Genomic DNA, 22,017 nt, shown 5'->3' with positions numbered 1-22,017 from the left:
ACCTGTGAACTATCCACTCAATTATGCATACGTAATCGATGCAAACTCGGTTCCTTTTGCTCGAATCCCTGGAGTGGGGGATAGGATAATTCCAAACATGAACCGGAGAAAGTTATTAATAGCAGACGCACACATGGGTGAAGGTCCAAGACACAATCAGATGAAGGAATCTCTGACTGAATTACAATCAGTGTACTGGTGGCCAGGAATGAGCCTATACCACTACAAATATGTAAAGAACTGCCCGGACTGCGACAGAGATCGCAGCAATGAGTCAAGCGCATTAATGCCGTGGTAGGCATAATGCTGTCTACCTGCCATCCAGCGTCCTATTAATCATTAAGGCTAAACACACTTAAAAAATGTGGCCCCAGCGCTCGGCTGACGCCAGAACGGTTATAAAAGATCTGCGAGTCTTTATCGGCACATACGCAATTGCTATGTTCCATTCTGACCAGGGTCCTGCTTTCAGCTCTCGAGCTTATAAGGAGGCCATGGCCAGCATGTGATTTGGGTTGCGGTATTCTTGTCCGTCACACCCCGAAGGGAAGAGTGTGGTAGAAAGAAAAAAACGGGACATAAAGCAATCTATAACAGCGAAGGTATTAGGTTCAGGCGCTGGGTGGGTCAAACATTTAATAAGTGTCCAGATCAGTCTTAATAATTTGCCAAGAAATTCTCTAAAAGGTTTCAGCCCATACGAACTATTGTTCGGAACTAGAATGCGAATTCAGGACTTAGATAGTCAGGTATCAGTGGTACAAGATAAAAAAACAGACTTTGACATCAAAGAACGTTTGGCTGTTTTACAGGACTTGAATGAAACAAGAAAATCCTTAAGCAACATAAAGTTAAAGCAACAGCCACCTACCACTGACGAGGCACCACCAGCCCCAGCAAGGCCTGTCTGGATTCCAAAGATTGGGGATCTAGTCAGAGAAAAAATAGCGGTGAAGAAGGAATTTTGGCCTTCTTACAGAAAAGCAGTACCTGTCTTAGCAGTCAGTCAGTCAGTCAGTCAGAATATCTTTATTCGACTTATTACAAGTCATACAAAGAACAAAAATAAGAAAAACAATTACTTTACAATACAATGCATACTGTACATCTATTTACATTTCCCAAAAAGAAGATCCAGTAAAACAAAGAAGGAATTTTTTTTAAACATGGCTGAAATAATTCTATACAAATCTAGCACAAAAACAACCTAAAACGACTAGAAATTTTAAGATAAAATTTGGCTGACAGATTTCGCCCGCATTGCAGCTACCAAAAAGTTTGCCATGCAGAAAGTAATATGTGTGTTAGGTAGAAGTTGTAGAAAGAGCAAGGCTGGTCTTACTTGGACAAAACCAGCTTTTTTCAAAATAGGCAACAAATATTTCTTTCTCTGCTCGTGGTATATACTACAAAACATAACAAAGTGCAGAGTATCCTGCACCGAAAAATTATCACAGCAGCACGGTGGGGCCTGCTCCGGCTTCTGCCAACTCTTAAAAGAACCTAAATAGAAATGTATCAAATTAAATCGAAACTTTGTTAATAAAAACCTGTGATATGGGAATGTGACAAAGTTCAAGTAGGGGGCGAGTGAGGATGTACAAACCAGAAGGTTATGGGCCCTTACCACAGGTTTCAGCAATTCGAGTTCCTCCCTCCGTGCTTCCTGCCTATCCCTAAATAACTTTTTGATGATTACTATATCCTGTCTCCTAATATTTTGCGGAGATGAAAAAAGTTCTGGGCGACCCAGATCTGCAAAGGTTTTCGCTACGTAAGCCAGCCATCTGATGCTGGTGTGTTTATCCAAGGATAAGACATCGTGCAAAATCTTGTGGTTCAGAGGTAGATCATCATTTGTCCACATTTTCAGCCACAAAGTTAGCGGTGCAAGGCTCAGGGTATCAGACAGATAAGGCAAACCCACCTCTTTATGGATAGAATACGTTGGGGTGGATTGCGGAACTGAGAGCAGAGATCTAATGAATCTATTTTCTGCTCTCTGAATTGGATCAAGATTTACATATCCCCACAGCTGGGAACCATAAGCCGCTATGGCCACTGGTTTACTCTTGTAGATTTTCAGGAGAGCTTGCATAGGCCTAGCCCCTAGCTTCCCAGCAAAGCCCAATACCGCTGAGGAAGATCTTATTACAGCCAATCTTTTTGCTCTTATCTGAGGGCCCCAAGTTCCTTTCTGGTCAAACATTACCCCCAGATATGGAAATGTGGATACGTTGGAGACAGGGACTCCCCTACAAAAAAATGTTTTATGTCTTTTTTTGTTACACTCACGCCCCATTACCATCGTGTGTGATTTAGAGGCGTTGACCTTTAGGTCCAGAGTCTCCATAAAACTACCAAAAGCGTCCAGGAGATGCTGTAGGCCTACCCCAGTACGGGCTATCAACACTGCATCGTCCGCATACAGGAGTGCTGGGATTTTGACGCCTCCTGCATGTGGAACGTCGGCTGCCTGTCCCCGCAGGTTACTGCCCAACCCATTAATGTAAATGGTGAATAATACAGGGGCTAGAATGCAGCCTTGCCGCACCCCCTTTAGGGATTTAAACAGGGGGGTGCGTCTACCATCGTTTGTAACTCGGACAGCTGCAAAAAGCTCCTGGTGCAGTTTAGCCATAAACACAACCAAAGACTCATCGATGCCCATCTCCAACAGTAACTGCCACAATTTCGTCCTATTCACCAGATCAAAGGCAGAGGAGAGGTCCATAAATGCAAGAAACATGGAACTCCCCTTTGCCACTGTATATTTAGAGATTAATAGATGTAAATTTATACATTGTTCGATTGTCCCCTTTCTTTCTCTGAATCCAGATTGTAATTCAGACAGCCCTCCACGGCTCTCAACGTTGTCATTAAGTCTAGCTAGAAGGACTCTGCCTAGTATTTTTACGGTTGAGTCCAAAAGAGATATGGGCCTATAGGAGGCGGGATCATCTCGCTGGCCTTTATTTTTATAAATAGGAACTATGGTGGATGTGGACCAGGAACTAGGTGCATGATTATTGGCTGCATTAAACACTTTCGACAAAACCTCCGCCCACAATTTAGGAGAGTACATAAAGAAGTCAGCGGGAACGCCGTCAGGGCCAGGAGCTTTATGTCTTGTTGTGGCCATCAAGGCTTTTTCCACTTCTTCGGGGTTAAAAACCATAGGATGTGCCGCTATAGCAGGCACTGAGGCATCTACAGTTCCTTTGGCCCCACCCTCATAGACATTTTTGAAGTGGTTTAGCCATTTATCGTCAGTGATCACACAGTCCATAGGAGCATTATTGTCATCAGAAAATAAAGGTTGTCTAATGATCTCCCAAAATCTCCTACTGTCCTTCAGTACTGCAGCTGAGAGGAGATTTTCCCACGATTCGCGTTTAATGGATTGTTTGCGATTCTTAATGGCAACCTTGTAGCATTTCCTTAGTCTGACAATGTCATCCCCAACCCTGGGAGAGGTTTTTAACGCTGTCAACAATGCTCTGTGGGCTTTTGAACAAGCAGAATCAAACCAACGTTTTGTTCCGGAAAGTCCTTTTTTTGGTTTGGCTAAAAGGTCCTTGGCCACCTGGCCACAAATTTCCTCGAAGGCCTCTATTATTTCTTTACCTTGCGCACCCGATTTTTGACAGATGTCCACTTTGTCTTTTATTTTTGGAAATTTTTTTTCATAGAAATTATCCGGGATCACTTTAGCCCATTTCAATCGTCTGTCTTGGTCGCAAGGTTTCAAGATGTGTGCTGGTTTAAGTGCTCTTGGCGGTGCTCCCATCTGGCCACCCCAGGCCACTTCAAGTAATACAGGGTTGTGGTCGCTGTAGGGTGTTATAACTGTGCAATAAACCATGGACCGATTTAGGATACCTTGTGAGACAAAGATATAGTCTATCACTGAGCCATGATGACTGCCAGTGAAGGTTGGCGCCCTAACGCCCTTATCGGGTTCATACAAGTCATGGTTTGCTAATAGTTCTTCTAACTCGAGCCCCTCTGTAGAGTGTTCAAAGTGGGGACCCGAGGGGCCTCCTCACCCTCCTCAGATACATTGTCACCTCTTCCCATACAGACCAAGTTACATAGGTGAATGTTAAAATCTCCTAATAGGATAAACTCATAAACTAAATAGATATTCTGAGACACTTTATTTAAAATGCTATCTAGGTTGGCGACATTACTCCCACTGTATTCGCTGTTCCCAGAGTTATAAAAGTTGATATAAATCGTCCTGCAATTGTTACTAGTCATCCTTTCAACCATTAGGATGTTTACGGAATCGGTATTTATCTGCCTATAACTGCCCTTCAGGTCTAGGGAAAACATAATGCCCAAACCTCCTTTGGCTCTGCCCATACGGCTAGGGACGGCAGGAATAGTAAAGCAAGTGAATCCATCCCACCAAAAGTTAGCCGATGTGTCCCACGTTTCTTGCAGGGCAATTATATGGTGCTTGGAAATAAAGCTCAAACAGGCTTTGTCCTGTCGTTTTGCATTTGAACCAGCAATGTTCCAGCTTATGATTTTACAGGAGTTAGTAGGTAACCTCAACTCTTTATCCCCCAACAAACACCCCTCAGCTAAGCTTGAGGATATGATCACCTCATTCTGATCTACCTCGGGGGCGCTCTGTGTTAGGACGGTATTCAGGGTTGGCAATACGCAACCCACTCCCTGGTATGATAACCCAGGGTTATCTAACGGCACATATCTCTCAGGTGTTTCAAAAAATGCGGGCAAGCCGAGATCTTCATCAGGGTAACATTGGCTACAGTTTATTAGGGGTATAAATATGGGCTCACTTGCTCGGACATTATCAGGTTTAAGTCAATCACAGTTATTTAAATCCGATAAGGGGGCATACCTATTCCCCATTCCGCCCCCCCAATCAAAAGGGGTAGCTACCTGACCTTGACCCATAGCTGCGATGTTCCACATAGGTAAAGGGGTATTTGGGCGTATCGGAAACTGATCGTTTCTCAACCGTGGTATAAACCTGTTGATTCGCCCAGTGGGTTCTTGGCCCAGCCAACCCGGGCCCCACCCATTGGCAGCCGGGTCTGATGGCATGGGAGGCCAGAAATTTGACTCATGCGCATGGTTAGGTCTTCCGTACTCAAAGTTAAATATGGGCCCAGGGCGTTCGTTGGGGTATCTATGTCTAAAGCCCCCTTCCCAATTTGGGGCATTATACGCTCTCCTAACTCTAGGGGAGTTAGAAAAAGTAGGGATCTTAGCCTCACTATAGAAGAATTTTAAAGTAAGCGGGATTATAGAGCCACTCCGCCTTTGGGGTGGGAAGATGTTGTTCAGAATTTTTGGGAGGACTTCCGCGTTGGCAAAATTTATAATCACACAGTCCCCCTTGAATTTTTTAGGTTTAGACCCAATCCAAGGTACCCTCCTGGTCATAACAATGTCCCTTGCTAAGCTATCCATCCCTTGGGGGGCCATGGTCATATTAATGGTAAGCCAATGAAGTGCTTTATCTTTCAAGTCCTGTTTAGATTCTGTTTTATTTTGTACTAAAACTGGGACATTTGCTAATACTAGCACAACTGGGGAGGCTTCCAAAATGAATTGGGCTGATACGTCCTCATGTGTTGCACCACTTATGTCACCTGATGTTGCTGACGACGCGGCTCCGCCTGCTAAATCCTGACTAGGAGCCGTTAGTGAAGTTGATGGTAATGCTAGGGGCCTCTCTGATAGAGTGGGCTGTGGAGCGCTCTCATTAGGTAAAGCCTCTGCGGCTCCCGACGCCAGTTTTGTAACAAGGGCGGCTAAATTCGCCACCTCTACCACCAGATTGTTTTGTGCTCCCCCCGCCTTCTTAACCTCCGATGTTAATTTGTCCAGTTTCCCAATCAAGGGCTTGATGATTGTCCTGATTTTTATATCAATCATATCTTGAATCCGGTTGAAAAGTTCATCATCTATGATGCGTCTGGACTCTGCTTCAACATCGAGGTCCATTTGTTGCCCTTCACGTCTTAGGGGTGGTGTAGCCACCTTTCTCCTGCCTTGTTGTTTCCCCCCTCTCTTTGTATGAGATTTTCTACAAGTTCTCACTGGCCGTGGTACGGGCTGCCCCGGTGATGGTACTTCCTCGATGGTAAATGACTGGTGATTTTGCTCCGAGGCATTACCATTATTGGCAGACGAGTTAACCAAAACATGGGGATCTTCTTCATCGCTGCCCAAGTCTTGTGAGATGTGAACTAAGCTATTTGACTGGGGAAACTCTGGCGGTGTGGCCAGAAACTCTGAGGCTGGTGCCCTTGAGGGCGGACTTTCTGACGGTAAGACTGGAGATTGACTCAAGCCTAGCGATTGCCTCCTCTCATTGTTGATCTTACTAACTTTTTGTACCACATATGAAAACATTGTATTAAGGGGCTCCGTCGCGGCAGGTGCGGGCTTTTTCCTTACCATATTGCCTACCACTTATTAATCCCAAACGATAAACCTCAGGGGGGTGGCCTCGCCTTGCCTTCTCGTGCCTCTGAGGGCCACAGAGGGCCCGCCCTTTGCCCGGGCTTAGCCCCGGGCACTCCCGCGCGCTCCCGCGCAGCGAGGGTCGTCACTTCTTATAGGCGTTGGTTGAGAGGATCATGCGGGGCGGTCAGGGAGAGCGGGCCAGGTGACTTTGCCTCGGGATCGCCGGGGCTCCTGGGAGAGTGAGTCCCGGTTCAAAACGCTCGCAGCCCTGTCACTCGCGCACTCACCCCGCAGGTGTCAACACTCGAATGGGCAACCTTGACGATGCGGGACCCGCGAAGCGGGTACCGCGAGGTGTAGATAGGTCCTTCCTTCTGCAGCAGCGATTCCTCCTTCCAAGTAACAGTACAGCAGTCTGTAACACGTCCCGAGTTCCTGCTTGGGCGGGCTCCTTTTCTGCTGCTTTGCGGGGCGGGGCGGTCAGAGAGAGCGGGCCAGGTGACTTGGCCTCGGGATCGCCGGGGCTCCTGGGAGAGTGAGTCCCGGTTCCCAACGCTCGCAGCCCTGTCACTCGCACACTCACCCCGCAGGTGTCAACACTCGAATGGGCAACCTTGACGATGCGGGACCCGCGAAGCGGTTACCGCGAGGTGTAGATAGGTCCTTCCTTCTGCAGCAGCGATTCCTCCTTCCAAGTAACAGTACAGCAGTCTGTAACACGTCCCGAGTTCCTGCTTGGGCGGGCTCCTTTTCTGCTGCTTTGCGGGGCGGGGCGGTCAGGGAGAGCGGGCCAGGTGACTTGGCCGCGGGATCGCCGGGGCTCCTGGGAGAGTGAGTCCCGGTTCCCAACGCTCGCAGCCCTGTCACTCGCGCACTCACCCCGCAGGTGTCAACACTCGAATGGGCAACCTTGACGATGCGGGACCCGAGAAGCGGGTACCGTGAGGTGTAGATAGGTCCTTCCTTCTGCAGCAGCGATTCCTCCTTCCAAGTAACAGTACAGCAGTCTGTAACACGTCCCGAGTTCCTGCTTGGGCGGGCTCCTTTTCTGCTGCTTTGCGGGGCGGGGCGGTCAGGGAGAGCGGGCCAGGTGACTTGGCCTCGGGATCGCCGGGGCTCCTGGGAGAGTGAGTCCCGGTTCCCAACGCTCGCAGCCCTGTCACTCGCGCACTCACCCCGCAGGTGTCAACACTCGAATGGGCAACCTTGACGATGCGGGACCCGCGAAGCGGGTACCACGAGGTGTAGATAGGTCCTTCCTTCTGCAGCAGCGATTCCTCCTTCCAAGTAACAGTACAGCAGTCTGTAACACGTCCCGAGTTCCTGCTTGGGCGGGCTCCTTTTCTGCTGCTTTGCGGGGCGGGGCGGTCAGGGAGAGCGGGCCAGGTGACTTGGCCTCGGGATCGCCGGGGCTCCTGGGAGAGGGAGTCCCGGTTCCCAACGCTCGCAGCCCTGTCACTCGCGCACTCACCCCGCAGGTGTCAACACTCGAATGGGCAACCTTGATGATGCGGGACCCGCGAAGCGGGTACCGCGAGGTGTAGATAGGTCCTTCCTTCTGCAGCAGCGATTCCTCCTTCCAAGTAACAGTACAGCAGTCTGTAACACGTCTTAGCAGTCAACGGAACAAGATCAGTAGTACTACCGCCCCTTGCTGGTAAAAAGGAGAACAGAGTTGTATCAATCGACCTGGTAAAACCACAAGCATGTGGCCTATAATCAACAGTAGGCCCAGTGGACTCCCGAGAAACAACAGAATACCCAAACTTGCAACAATCCAAGAGGCTCAAACTGAAAGACTAATCACATTCGATCAGCCTGCAGTGCACAGAGAGGGACTATGCAATAATGCCATGGAACTCGTGCCTCTTGAAACACAGATTGAAACGGTTCGTAAAGAAACACCAGTCTACAATGATGTGGCATCTGAATGTGCTACCGAAAGACAAATTGAAAGAACAATTCCAACAATTGACAGAACTGCCTCTGGTTATTTCATCAACTTCGACAACTTCTCTGAAGATCAAAGCAACCCCGAAGTGATGCCAAAAATAAAAAAGACTTTTAAAGAAAAAGCAACAGAACTCTTTCATCAACTCAAGGGAATTTACCTTATTTCCCCATGGTTAGAGTTCTGGTTCGGTCTGGGTGTATTTTTCCTCCTGCTTTGGCTCATCATGGTACTTTGTTTGGGAAAATTCATTGAGGGAAAATATAGCACAATGGACACAGCAAGTCAGAACATCAACTTAGTCCTCAAACCACACAGATCATCCCACGTGAAGAAAAGAGAACTGTCAACAGTAAATGTCACGGCCATTCCAATACCTGGTGGGGTAGTATGGGAGAAAACTGACTATGAAATCTATGGTCCGGTCGAGATCCTGAAGTATCCTCATCAATTCAAGGTTTCCTTAAGTGACTTTGTAAAACCTAGTACATTCTCTGATGATTGGGACTTTGAAAGTATTAACAATATGATGTCTGATTTGGTAATGTCAGCTAGATTCACAGATCATGATTATTTACAAGGTTCGTCTAGTTATGAACAGATGTTCTGCTTCACACATTATGGTGATCATTACTTGCATAAGTCTGCACAGCCTAGAAATGTTTTTAAGTATAATCAATGGGAACATTGTGCTACACCACTTAAAAGCAGTTCTAGAACATTCTATGAGAAATTCAAGTACTTCTCAGGGTTTAACACCAGTGATGCAGAAACGTTTTATTATAAACTGTTAGATAAAACAGGATTGAAAACTATGCTGACAAATACTAAATTGATATATTCAGAAGCATTTTATGAAAAAATGATGACATTTGGTTTTGGTTATTGGAAGAATAACATTGAAACAAAAACCATCTGGGGTACAAAAGAGTGGCAGGTACAAGGCCTAGAAGCACTTTTTCGAGCCTGCATGATCCCAGAGCAAATAATGTTTTTAAATGAAACAATTCACCAAACATCCTGTCTTGGCCTAGCTAAGATTAAAGAACTTAACAAACCGTCTATTCCAAAGCCAATACCTGAGAATGCAACAACAGATATTGAGATAGACGTAGCCAAAATTTTACATTTAAACAGAACACATCCTGATTGGAAAAAGTGGTTAATCTGGCCTACTGACACAAACAACTGTCAAGATAGATTCCTGAACAAAACACAGGGGTTAAAAATGACCAGACAAGACCCTAGATACTCCCAGAGACAACATCCAGGGATAGTAACAACATACAGTGTAGGGAAACTCTGCCTTGAATGGCTAGGATCATCCACACTGGCTAAAATTAAGCAACACTTGTCTTTACTTAAAGATGGTGCTGATTTGCGTGATTTCATTCTGGGACCACGCAAACAGCGTCAAAAACGTTGCATAGCGACCAGTATATATGCTGCATACAACGAGGCTTGGAAAGTCACACAAATTGAAACAGCTGAAAAAATACGAGAAATTGATCGTATTAATTTGGAAAAATCACTTTCTGTAGTGGACAATGGGTTAATGACTCTGTCCTCCAGAATATACTCACTGGACAATATTGTATCCTCTGCCTTTGATATAATAGACAGAGACTTGCTAATGTTACAGCATGGCCAGTCACAATTATGTTCTATTGTACAATTAGGCTGGACGCTGCAAAATCTTCGTTCAGGCTATGTGCCTTGGCGTTTAATCAACACAACGTCGTTGTTTTCCATCTTTAACCTTACTGATAAACAAATCAGCTTGGCACAGAAAGGAGCAGACTATACAATCCTGAGCATCGAAAAACTTGAGAGATTACCATTGACAATGTCAGAAAGTCCTGTCATTGAGTGGATAATACACAGGATTATCACAATTCCGATAACAACTTTCCGATTTAAAAATTGCCTTGAATACATACCTACTGGCCAGTATGAACGATTGGGTAAAGGGTACATTAAATCAGCATGGAAATTACCATACACACATACATGCTACAGTGACAGCAACAAAAATGTATTTCTTAGTGGTGAAAATTGTAAACATTCACTAAGCGGTATACTTTTGTGCCAGGGTATTAATTTACACGGAGCCTGTGAAGGCAATTCTAACAACCTTTCATGCCACCAGCTTGTCACACCTGCAACGCAGATAGAGCCTTTCTTTATGCAACTCGCAAATGGGAGTTACATTCTAATAACGGATCACAGCTGTTGTGGCCTTTTGCCAGGAAAAGCCTATCTCGTAAGCGTAACTTCCATGGTCAAATGCTGTATGCAAGCATTGTTCCCGAGCGGCCCTGGAGACATAGAGACTCCCATTTGGCCATGTTTGAATTTCTCTTCTATACGAATTAATACTTTAAGCAAAATGAAGTCTGTGCTTTTGCAGACAACAGTGCCCATCACGTCATCAAAAGAGACGTATGATGTCCTAGTTGCAAGGACAGCTACGGAGGTTCATAACCTTTTATCAACAAATTGCCCCGTGCATTTCGTAGAAATGCTGAGCCAACTTCTTAACATGTCTAGTGCCATAGGCATCCCAGGCATATTTAAGACGATTTTTACGGGACTGCTAACACCATTCAGAGCAATTCTGGGAATCGTTCCCAATTTTGTCCATTCAGTCTTTGGCGGCATACCCCTATTTTTGGGACTTGTAGCAGGGATTTTATTTTTGACCCTCCTGCTCCGATATGGCAAGCCAAAGCTCAGACATGACTCCGGCAGGAATGGAAGAAACAATCCTAGCAGTGCGCTACCGGGACAGAATAACTAGAGTCCTTGGATTGGCCAGGCTGAGAGATCTAAACTTGACCTGGTTCCTTTCATTCAGACCTATATGGCAATCCTGCATCTTACCTGTACTACGATGTATGCTATGCGGAGATGAATGCGTGTTGGACATCTGTCTTGCACTTCCATCAGCAGTACCAATGGATGTCGATACTTTGCTCAGTCCGATAAAGGCTCACGCATTGTGTTGTCCCCAGCGGCTACCAATCCTGATGACGGCATTCGTTGAGACTCCTGTACTACGACTAGGTGGTAACAGTGGAGCGAGTGACAAAAGCAACATCACCCAGGTACGACCTTCTGTGAGCATTGCTGATCCAGACTTTGATGACAGCAATCATTCTCACACCTGCCAAGTTACAGCACTATCGAACTTGGTTGAACTGTCACCTGATTTTGTAGACCAATTCTTTGAGAGCCTGTCTGATTTGATGTTCTCTCCCGAACAGAAACAATAACTTTAGAGAAGCATTCCGACACACAGCGTTCCCATGAACTCTGAATTCGGCCTTCAGTTTTGATCAACAAAAACTGCTAAAAAGCGTTGGAACTCTATTCCCCCGTTCACAAGAAAATATTTTTGGATTGAACTATTTTTCATAATATTTTCCCCTTTTTTTTCTGGCACGAAAATTCTTTGCTTAAAGTAGACCTATTCATAAAGAACAGAAGCTTCTACTTCTATTTAGGTAAATCTAGAGACATAATAATAATTTTCAACAAGCCTCTAGCACATTTTACTGCAATGCATTTATATGTGATGAAATTATCTCGCCCTTCTTTTCTGTATTCAGAGATATTTCATGTGTAATTCTTTTTGCAAAATCGTTCATTGATTGCATATGCTATCATTTGAATGGTTTCTATGCTTCAAAGACGTACAGTACCTATATTTTCACGTATTACAAATACGCCTATTTCAAATGCATATATGTATTTTGGGGTGGGCAATGTTACACTTGCATCTTATTGCTCTAGTTTTAGTAATTTGATGGACATAAATTCGTGGAGTGGGTGTCGCGTTCTAATCTAGGGCCCTGATCGATACTGTGACCTTATGCCCCTATACGGCTATAAATCCATTTATTCCCTATATTGGCATAACCGATCAAATGCAATATTCAGAAACTCGTCTCTGGCCTCACACGAACAGAGCCACATTTCAGAATCGCTTCCTCTGCAACTTCCTTTGCAGCTCATTAGTGCAAATGACACAGCAGAAGCCACTATCTAAGATTCCTAGATTACACTCCGAGTTCTTCAACAAGATAAAACTCAGCAACCTGGGAAATCCCTGCTTGCTATGTTTTGATTAGTAATAGAACTCTAATGAGCACTGAGATACGATCACTTCCTAGTGACATCTTTATTGACGTCTTATGTCCAAAAACTTACGTCAAATCAGGCACCTTTAAGGTATAAATATTACCAGCGTTGCCTTAAGCAAACGCTGATACCATTGCTGATGATACCATCGCTGATGCAGCTGATGCTACCGCTGCCTCAATGCCATCGCTGCTGATACATCACTGAAGCAGATGATACTATTATCGCTGCTACTATCGCTGCGAATGAGCGAACGATGGTGTGGTGAACACAGGAGCTGAACAGCCGTCCCCTGCAAGAGCCCAGCAGATGCAAGCTGCCCGCGGACGCTGCCCCTCCTCCTCTTCCTCGACGCGCTGAGAGAGACGCTGTCTTTTCTCCTGCAGAGAAATCCAGCTCCGGCGTTTCCAGCCTACTCTTGCGAGTGACTGGGATATCGAGTCCCCTGAAGGAGATACCAGACCTCCAACATTCTATTCCAGAGGTTGGTGTTGACTAAACCCTTAGAGAGAATTCTTGAAGCAAACCTTGGCAAAACCAACTTAACTAAAACTGCTACTTCCTTACTCCCTCCCAAGTATTAGGCTTAGGTCAGGTACACTGGGGTAGGCGTAGTTAGAAGCACCAGTTGAGTACGTTAGCTAATGTATATATGAATGTATATATGTTTTATTCATTTTAAACCATTGTATGGCTAAGAATCCATATCAATGCTTTTACATTATTATTTCGCAATACTCATTTTACTGTACGTACTTATTATAATAACAAGTCTTGCAATTGTGGCAATTCATTTCTCTTGTATGAGAAGAAAGACTGTTCAATAAATAACACTTTTATTGAAAACGCCCGTCTCTCTATTCTCTACATATAGTGAAAGTAATCTGCACAACAACTGACTGAGTAAAATAACTGTCTATTGTTTCACACGACTCTAGAGATTGACTCTTATCTGAGGAGCAAAGTTGTCATGTTTGCACGGTTGTTGGAAAACTGAATCCCTTCTCGTCTGTACCAGGGAAGCTGATCACTTCCTATTCAGTCAAGAAAGTTTCCAGTGACCTCTGAGCTAGTTGGTAACAAACCCAATTAAGTTTAGCATAGTCAGTAGAGACCTGGAAGATCCGCACTTCTACGTCGATACTACTGTTTATGTTATTCCAATGCGCAGGGCCTATTAGGAAAATAGGAACTACACTACAGCAGCAGGTTATCAGTCTGGATCACATTGGATCTACTGGGAGAAAGGTTTCCTGTATAGTGAGCCTAAGGTTGCAGAGCCTGGGTCAGCCTGTGTGCTGATCGTACCCGTGCGCTTCAGAGCCTTCCTACTGGGTTTGCCAATGCCCCCACCCTAATTAAAATTTGCCCAAAAAATCCCTGGCGTCTACTGGGCTTTTTGCCCCCCGTGGGGGGGGGGGGCAGATTTGGGGCTACTGTACCATCTGCCCCCCCCGGGGGGTCAGGAAGGCTGTATTTTTTGCGGGGGAGGGAGTGGGGGCATGGGCCTGCCCGCTTTGGAAGCCCTCACCCTAATTCAAATTTGCCCTAAAAAAATCCATGGCATCTAGTGGGCTTAAAAGACTAAATGACACCCGAAACATTTGGGGGAGCAAAAACCCTTGCCCAAGGGGCCCAGCCCTGGTGTCTAGTGGGTAGATCCCTGCTTGGGGATCACCTTCCTGGGGCGCTCCCCAAGCAGGGAACCACTGGGTACCATTGGAAAGGGGAGAATCTCCCCTTTCCAATGATACATCTCCCGTCTTTCTACGTGCCCAGGGGGCTGAGATAGCCCCCTGACCACATAGAAAGTGAAACTGTAATGAGCCTAAAGGCTCATTTCACTTTCGGTTTCTGTGCAATAACGACAGCGCGACATGCATGCTGATCGTCATGGCACAGAAACCAGGGAGGGGGCCTCAGGAGCTGGGGAAGCTCTACCCCAGCTCCCAAGGTCACAGGGGAATAATCGAAATCCCTCTGCTGTCTGCAGCAGAGGGATTTCGTGCCCCTGGCCTCATGACGAAATGGTTCCGTCATGAGCATAGGGATACCGATGCTCATGACTGAACCATTCCGTCATGAGCATCGAAGGGGTTAAGTAGTAGGCAGAAAAGAAGCAATGCACCACCAACGAGCAAGAGCACATGGGGAAACCCACCAAAGTCACTAGAAAAAATAGAATGAATAAAAGCAGGTATAACACCAAATATATTCTGAAATGATGACACCAGGCTGGATCCCACAAGTTTGAAAAAACGAGCCAGTCCTTCGGTGTCAAACGCATTAGATATTTGGTGTATTAACTCCCCAAAATGGAGCAGTAGATTTGTATTCAGCAGTGACTTAATCTCACTTGAAGTTCTAGTTTCTAGCCACCTGCAATTCGAAGGTCTCTTTCTTGTTGAAACAATTGTGCTTTGAGTCTGCTTAACTTGTTGAAGTCTTTCTTCAAAGTTGGAATTGAGGGCCACAGCGAGGTATCAGCAATTCCCCTGTGTGGGTGGAAAGAGAACATTGCTGCAACATGTAACACATTGGGAAATGCTTACTATATATAGGATGGCTGCCTGTAAGCCGCAACAATTATGGTTATTCAGGATAAGATAACTACCATTAGAAAGTAAAGTTAGCGTGGGAATTATCGTAGGGACTGGAGTCCCTTTTAAAAAACATGCCAAATTAGGAGCTAACACGTTGCAAGCGCCATGCAATTTGACTTGTTTACAGACTAAGGAATTTCCTACGGTAGAATCACAGTCCTCCCTTGTAAGGTAATGATATAACCCCTTGTATTAACCAGACCGAAGATTCGGTCTCAGCTATAGTGAAAGGTAACGGATCCAACTTTTCAATGTGTAGCATAGTGTATGTTGCGTTTTTCATAGACACAAGTTTCTGTTTATCTGTCAGATTAAATGGTAAAAATAAGGCAGAATCATTCAAATATTCCCATTGAACTTTTCCATTCTTCAACATTTGCAATTTCCAACCAAACTGCATTACAGACCGTAATTAACTTTGACCATGGTATAGCACAGATACATCATTTTGAACGATGTCAATCACAGATGAAACAATTTTATCCAGTGTGTTAATCCAAAAAGACAAAGTGTTAATGCTATAATCAAACACATCAAGAAATTTGCATAAATTATCCTGATCACATTTTTTTCTTCTCTTTTTTGTCCTCGGTGCAAAAAGTGAGATAGAGGAAGACAGCTATCCCTCTTTTCGGAACTTTACCAGCTAGGGAATTTTCTCGCCTCATCTGGTAGGTGGCAGGGCTTCTCATCTTGAGGTAAGCTTGTGTCTTACGATCTACAAATTACCGGTAAAGTCCACGATGGTATCAATCCCAGAATTTGTTTATTGTATTATGTGTAATCCTTGGACATCCCTTCCTACCCTACCTCTACTCTCCATCTTGGAGTTTGTTCCTGTCCCATATCTCCCAGAATTTCATTTGGTTACTTCCTTTTCTGCTTAAGTCCAGTTTCTTAATCTTACACACTGAGGTCAGCCAGTCCTTTAATGTTGGGGGGGGGTTGCAAGTATCTACTTTATACATATCTCCCGTCTAGCGAGAAGAATTAGTACAAACAATAGTTTATTTTGCTTTTCGTTTAAACAAGGTACAGCCCGCTATCACTCATAGTTCCAAAAATAGTTATATCTGTGCTTACCTTAATGTCTTGTCCCAAGACGTCACTTATAACATTACCCACGTTGGACCAGAATAGATGGAGTTGAGGGCACTGCCGAAACATATGGATGTCATTTGCAGTTATTTCTCCACACTTTGGTCATCTTTTCACCACTTACTTGTTTATCTTTGTCAGCCTTGCTGGCGACCAGTATGCCCTTTGTAGTGTAAAAATATGTTTTTTCCTAAGAGGTGCAGATTTTATTACACGCCATAATGTAGAAAAGGATACTTGCCTAGATGTTGTAAGTCCTGTGATGGCAGGTCTTTCGTCCATAACTCTAGTGGTAGAGTAAGATCTCCTGCTTGGATCATAAGTCGATACCATTTTGATACTTCCTTTCGCACTGGATCACTTTGTAGTTCTTCCTCGAGCTCCATATTCTCATCCTGATATTTCGCCATTCCTTTTGCCCAGCTTGTCAGTTGGTAATACTTGAATCTTTGAAGTTCCCACCCGTACTCGTTAGTAGAGACTCCCAGCTTGTCAAAGCTCCTGCTTGTATTAGCTGTCCCCACTTTGCTATACCTGCGTTCTTTATGGGGACTGCCAGAACGTCTTTCAGACATTCTGGGGTACCTGGGGATTCCCAGATAGGTGCAAAGGTACTATAGTATGGAATTTTTAGTACTTGCTTAACCTGGTACCAGAGTTAAAGGCTGCACCTAAAACTTCCAGCTTGATTATTTTTTAAGTACTTTGGGTGGCCAAATTTGTATAGACAGAAGTCCCCTTCCACTATCACTTTGTAATACGGGGCATAGAGAGAATGTTCCTTGAGTGGTACCCTGATATTCTTGAACTGGAAAACCCTGTAGTAATATAGAAGGTCAGGCTAGCAATACCTCCTTGATCTTCTCTCCTACGTAGTTTTTTCAGGCGATTCTTACTCTTTTCTAGGCTCATATGAAACGTTTAGTTCACCTTGTATCTTTTTGATCCACTGCAGTTTAAATTCCAGAGGAATAGTATTAAAAATAAAAGAGAATTTGGGTAGGATAGCTATCTTAATTGCGTTGGATCTCCCCATGAAAGACAATGGTAAACCACTCCAGGTTCTTAGCAGCTTACTTGTCTCTTTCACTTTAATCTCGAAGTTTACTTGCGCAATTTTGTCAATGTTTTTTAGTATCTCTATTCCCAGATACTTAATTCTATTCTTTACTAAGGGAGATGGTATAGGGGTATTCCAGTCCATGATTTCCGTTTTTTGGTGGTAGACTTGGTACCCCGAAACCTCTCCAAATTCATTTTGCAGTTTTGTAATATTAGGTAAGGATAAGTAAGGAAAGGGGACCCCCTCTAGGAATTGCTTTCAGGTCAGGGAGTAGAGGGGAAGGCAATAACAAGAACAAGAAAAGAACTCCCTCTTGACCTATAACTACTTAAACTATAGGAGTAACCTCTCAAACATAGGGCATATACCAACAATGTCTACACAAGATGAAAAGTTTTTTTCATTTTATTTCATTTTAGCAGTTTAAAAAGTCATTTTTTTCCTCCTCTTTTTTTTATTACTCCTTTTTTATATCATATTTTTCAAAATTCATCAGTTATAAAAAATATATACATTTTACACAATAGCTACAAAAAAACATTTTACAACACAATCAAATTGTCCTTATTTCTTCAAATTTATACAAAACATGAAATCAATTAAATAAGCACACCAGGTAAAGAGCCACGCACACACCACAGACATCCTCCTAAACATCCATTCCATCACAAAGACAGCAAAAAAGGAGATTTCCTATAACATTGAGACTGTAGTCCAGTAAATGACCAAAGTCATTTAGATTTCAACAGGAGAAGAAAGGTCGACGCGTTTCGGTGGAAATGCCGCATAAGGGACCACCTTCATCAGGACCAAACAGACAGTATGGTATAGGATCTCTCAACCTGGGGTGCAGATCTTTCTAGGACACGTACAGGCATTTAGGGGTGTTTCTACTCGTTTCCAAACACTTAAGCCCGATCTGGAGATACGTAGATGTTCACCAGGCCAGATTTATATTCCTTTTTTATTAATGGATAAGGCAGCTGTTTTTTTAGGAACCTGAACTGTATACAAGGGGACAGAACCCGGCAGAGGAGGGCTTATAACCGTCTCTAAGGTCGACTTATTTTTCGTTGGTGGTGTGGAGGGGACGCCACATTTTTAAATAATTTTCCTAGTTGTATAATCCTCATAAAATGGTATGTCTTTAATCATGTAGATACATTTTGCAAGATCCAAAGATCCTGGTCCCCAATGCAAGCCGCCTCTGCCGTCGTCCGTAGTTTACTCCGCTACTACGGACGACGGCAGAGGCGGCTTGCATTGGGGACCAGGATCTTTGGATCTTGCAAAATGTATCTACATGATTAAAGACATACCATTTTATGAGGATTATACAACTAGGAAAATTATTTAAAAATGTGGCGTCCCCTCCACACCACCAACGAAAAATAAGTCGACCTTAGAGACGGTTATAAGCCCTCCTCTGCCGGGTTCTGTCCCCTTGTATACAGTTCAGGTTCCTAAAAAAACAGCTGCCTTATCCATTAATAAAAAAGGAATATAAATCTGGCCTGGTGAACATCTACGTATCTCCAGATCGGGCTTAAGTGTTTGGAAACGAGTAGAAACACCCCTAAATGCCTGTACGTGTCCTAGAAAGATCTGCACCCCAGGTTGAGAGATCCTATACCATACTGTCTGTTTGGTCCTGATGAAGGTGGTCCCTTATGCGGCATTTCCACCGAAACGCGTCGACCTTTCTTCTCCTGTTGAAATCTAAATGACTTTGGTCATTTACTGGACTACAGTCTCAATGTTATAGGAAATCTCCTTTTTTGCTGTCTTTGTGATGGAATGGATGTTTAGGAGGATGTCTGTGGTGTGTGCGTGGCTCTTTACCTGGTGTGCTTATTTAATTGATTTCATGTTTTGTATAAATTTGAAGAAATAAGGACAATTTGATTGTGTTGTAAAATGTTTTTTTGTAGCTATTGTGTAAAATGTATATATTTTTTATAACTGATGAATTTTGAAAAATATGATATAAAAAAGGAGTAATAAAAAAAAGAGGAGGAAAAAAATGACTTTTTAAACTGCTAAAATGAAATAAAATGAAAAAAACTTTTCATCTTGTGTAGACATTGTTGGTATATGCCCTATGTTTGAGAGGTTACTCCTATAGTTTAAGTAGTTATAGGTCAAGAGGGAGTTCTTTTCTTGTTCATATTAGGTAAGGATACCTTCAGGTCACAAGTAAACACCATTAAGTCATCTTCATATAATGCCACTTTCTTTTCCCATCCTTGAAAGTTAAACAGGGTTATTCCTTGTGAAGATCTTATGGCGTTAGCCAAGGGCTCAATATATAGGTTGATTAAAAAAGGCGAAAGTGGACAACCTTGGTTAGTGCCTCTTCTGATTTTTATTTCTTTAGTAAGGCTGCCATTTATCAGAATTTTTGCCACTGGGGATGTGTGTATGTTTATTACTGCTTTAAAAAAATTCTCTCCTAAGCCAAATTGTGTTATTACTTTGCAAAGAAACATCCAGTTTACTCGGGCAAAGGCCTTCGCGGCGTCAAAAGTAAGAATTGTGAGAGGAATATTCTCTTGAGTGGCAATGTCAATAGTGTCAATCAATTTGTGTGTATTGCCATGCAGCTGTCTCCCCTTAATGAATCCTTTCTGGTCTCCATGGCTCAAATTGCTTGTAGTATGACCTAATATTGTTGCCAAGATCTGCGTGCAAATTTTATAATCCTTGTGTATGAGGGATATAGGTCTGTTTGATTCACACTTCAAAGGGTCTTCAAAGGGTCTTTTCCTGGCTTTGGGATATATAGTAATAGTGGCATCATTCCAGGAATTTGAAAGAGTAAACCCTTTGAGAAAGATCTTGTTTATCAGAATAACCAATATGGGGCCCAGTATTTCTTTTAACCCCTTGGCGCGCGGCGCTAATTCCATGGCGGTGCTGGAGGGTGAGAGCACGACGCCATGCTCGTGACGGAACCAGGCCGTCATGAGTCACGGGCGAGCTGTGCTCATGACGGCGTGGTTCCATCACGACTCCACCCACTTACTAATTCACCCATACAGGTGGGGATTCAGTGACACGTGGGCGAAGCGGCCGCAGCATGGAAGAACCACGCCGTCATGAGCACACGCCGCCCGTGCCTCATGATGGTGTGGTTCCATCATAAGCAGGGAAGGGGTTTAGACCATATGTAACTCGTTTGGTAGTGGATCTGGGCCCGCTGCCTTCCCTCTTTTTAGTTTTTTCAACACCTCAAACACTTCTTCTGTGGTTATTTTTGAGTTGAGTGTTTCCCTATCTTCTGCTTCTAAAGTAGGGACACCCGACTTGCTCAGGTAGGAGTCAACTTGTTTGTTAGACTCCTGCAGAATCTCATTATATAGAGATAGAAAAAAATCAGTGCACACCTTCTCGATCCCTGAGTCATCTACTTCCTGTTTACCCAGATTATCTTATCTGTATTTTCCATGCTAGGAGTTTCCCACTGCCTTCCGCATATTCGTAGGTCAATAGCTTACCATTGTTTGCTGATTGTTTCATCTAGTATATTAGTCAAATCATTTTTTTTCCTCATGTAAATCTTCTATTTTTTCCTGATCTTGTATAGACAGCGCTACCTCAAGTTTTCTTTGTTGGTCTAGAATTCTGGCTTTTAGTTGGCAAATTTTGTGTCTAACCATCTTATTCCTTAAAGCAGCCAAACCAATTAAAGCCTCCCTAATCACTGCTTTATAGGCATCCCAGACTTTTGTTTAGGGGTTTGGCTGTTAATATTGATTTTAAAGTATTCTTCGGTTATTGATTTCATCTTGCCTATGATCTGCTGATCTAGAAAAAGGGTGCATCTACGGTCCATCTGGATGTTACCTGGGATTTCCCTGTTTTTATTGCCATGTAGACCAGGGAGTGGTCAGATAAATGTAAGGGTATATGTTCAACCTTTTTAACATTATTATTTAAGATTTTATCTATTAGGAAAAAGTAAATCCTCGATGCATGACCTTACTCTTTAGGTCGGGCATGCGCTGCTCGCCTTGGCGAGAGCTATAGTTGTTGTTTTTCTGTCTGTGTTCTTTGGAAGCTGGGTTTGTGTCCACCCTGTCTCCTTTAGGCCCTGCCCACCCTGACTGGAGATTCTGCTCACGCACGGCATCAATGCAACACAGGACCTTCAGGCAGTCTCCTAACACAGTCCGCCCTCACTCCCGCAGCCTGCCCATTCACCGCGGTGTCCCACATGTGCAGCCAAGTCCTCCGGCAGTGCAACAGGTCTGCTGCCGAAGCCCTGGAGCAGCGCTTCCGACGCGTCTTTTTCGGCGTGCCTGCCCAGACATGGCATGTGCACGCGCCTGGACTCCTCTTTGCTGTCTCTTCTTTGCCCTGTCTGCATGTGCCTGGACAGGGCATGTGCATGCGCCTGGACTCCTCTTTGCCGTCTCCTCTTTGCCGTGCCTGCAAGCGCCCGGACAGGGCATGCGCACGCGCCTGGACTCCTCTTTGTCTCCTCATGTTTGCTTTGCGGGCTCGGCACGCTTTCACTTTTTCTTCTCAGGAGGCATTAGCCCAAACACAGTGGCTTAAAAGGCGGCAGCGCAAGAGGCCATCCTTTTTGTTCTATTTTGAAAAGTTGTTTTCCATGCAGCAAATCCGCCTGTTTGGAACCTTGCCACTGCATGCCACTTAAAACCACCATCAGCCAAATGATAGCACAACATAAACCGCATTAA

At 44.2% G+C, this 22,017-nt stretch overlaps 1 long non-coding RNA gene across 1 annotated transcript in view; it reads left to right on the top strand.

Annotated features, from left to right (window-relative positions):
- Positions 1 to 22,017, top strand: part of LOC147664967 (uncharacterized) — a 102,972-nt gene that overhangs the window by 34,618 nt on the left and 46,337 nt on the right. The window contains exon 2 of the long non-coding RNA XR_015305075.1: positions 15,752 to 15,848. This is a non-coding gene — a long non-coding RNA (uncharacterized LOC147664967). The remainder of the gene's footprint in view (positions 1 to 15,751; positions 15,849 to 22,017) is intronic.

Source organism: Lissotriton vulgaris, unplaced genomic scaffold (assembly GCF_964263255.1).
Source record: "Lissotriton vulgaris unplaced genomic scaffold, aLisVul1.2 SCAFFOLD_2237, whole genome shotgun sequence".
NCBI lineage: Eukaryota > Metazoa > Chordata > Amphibia > Caudata > Salamandridae > Lissotriton > Lissotriton vulgaris.
Note: the sequence above shows the minus strand (reverse complement) of the source record. Positions and strands in the feature narration are given on the sequence as shown.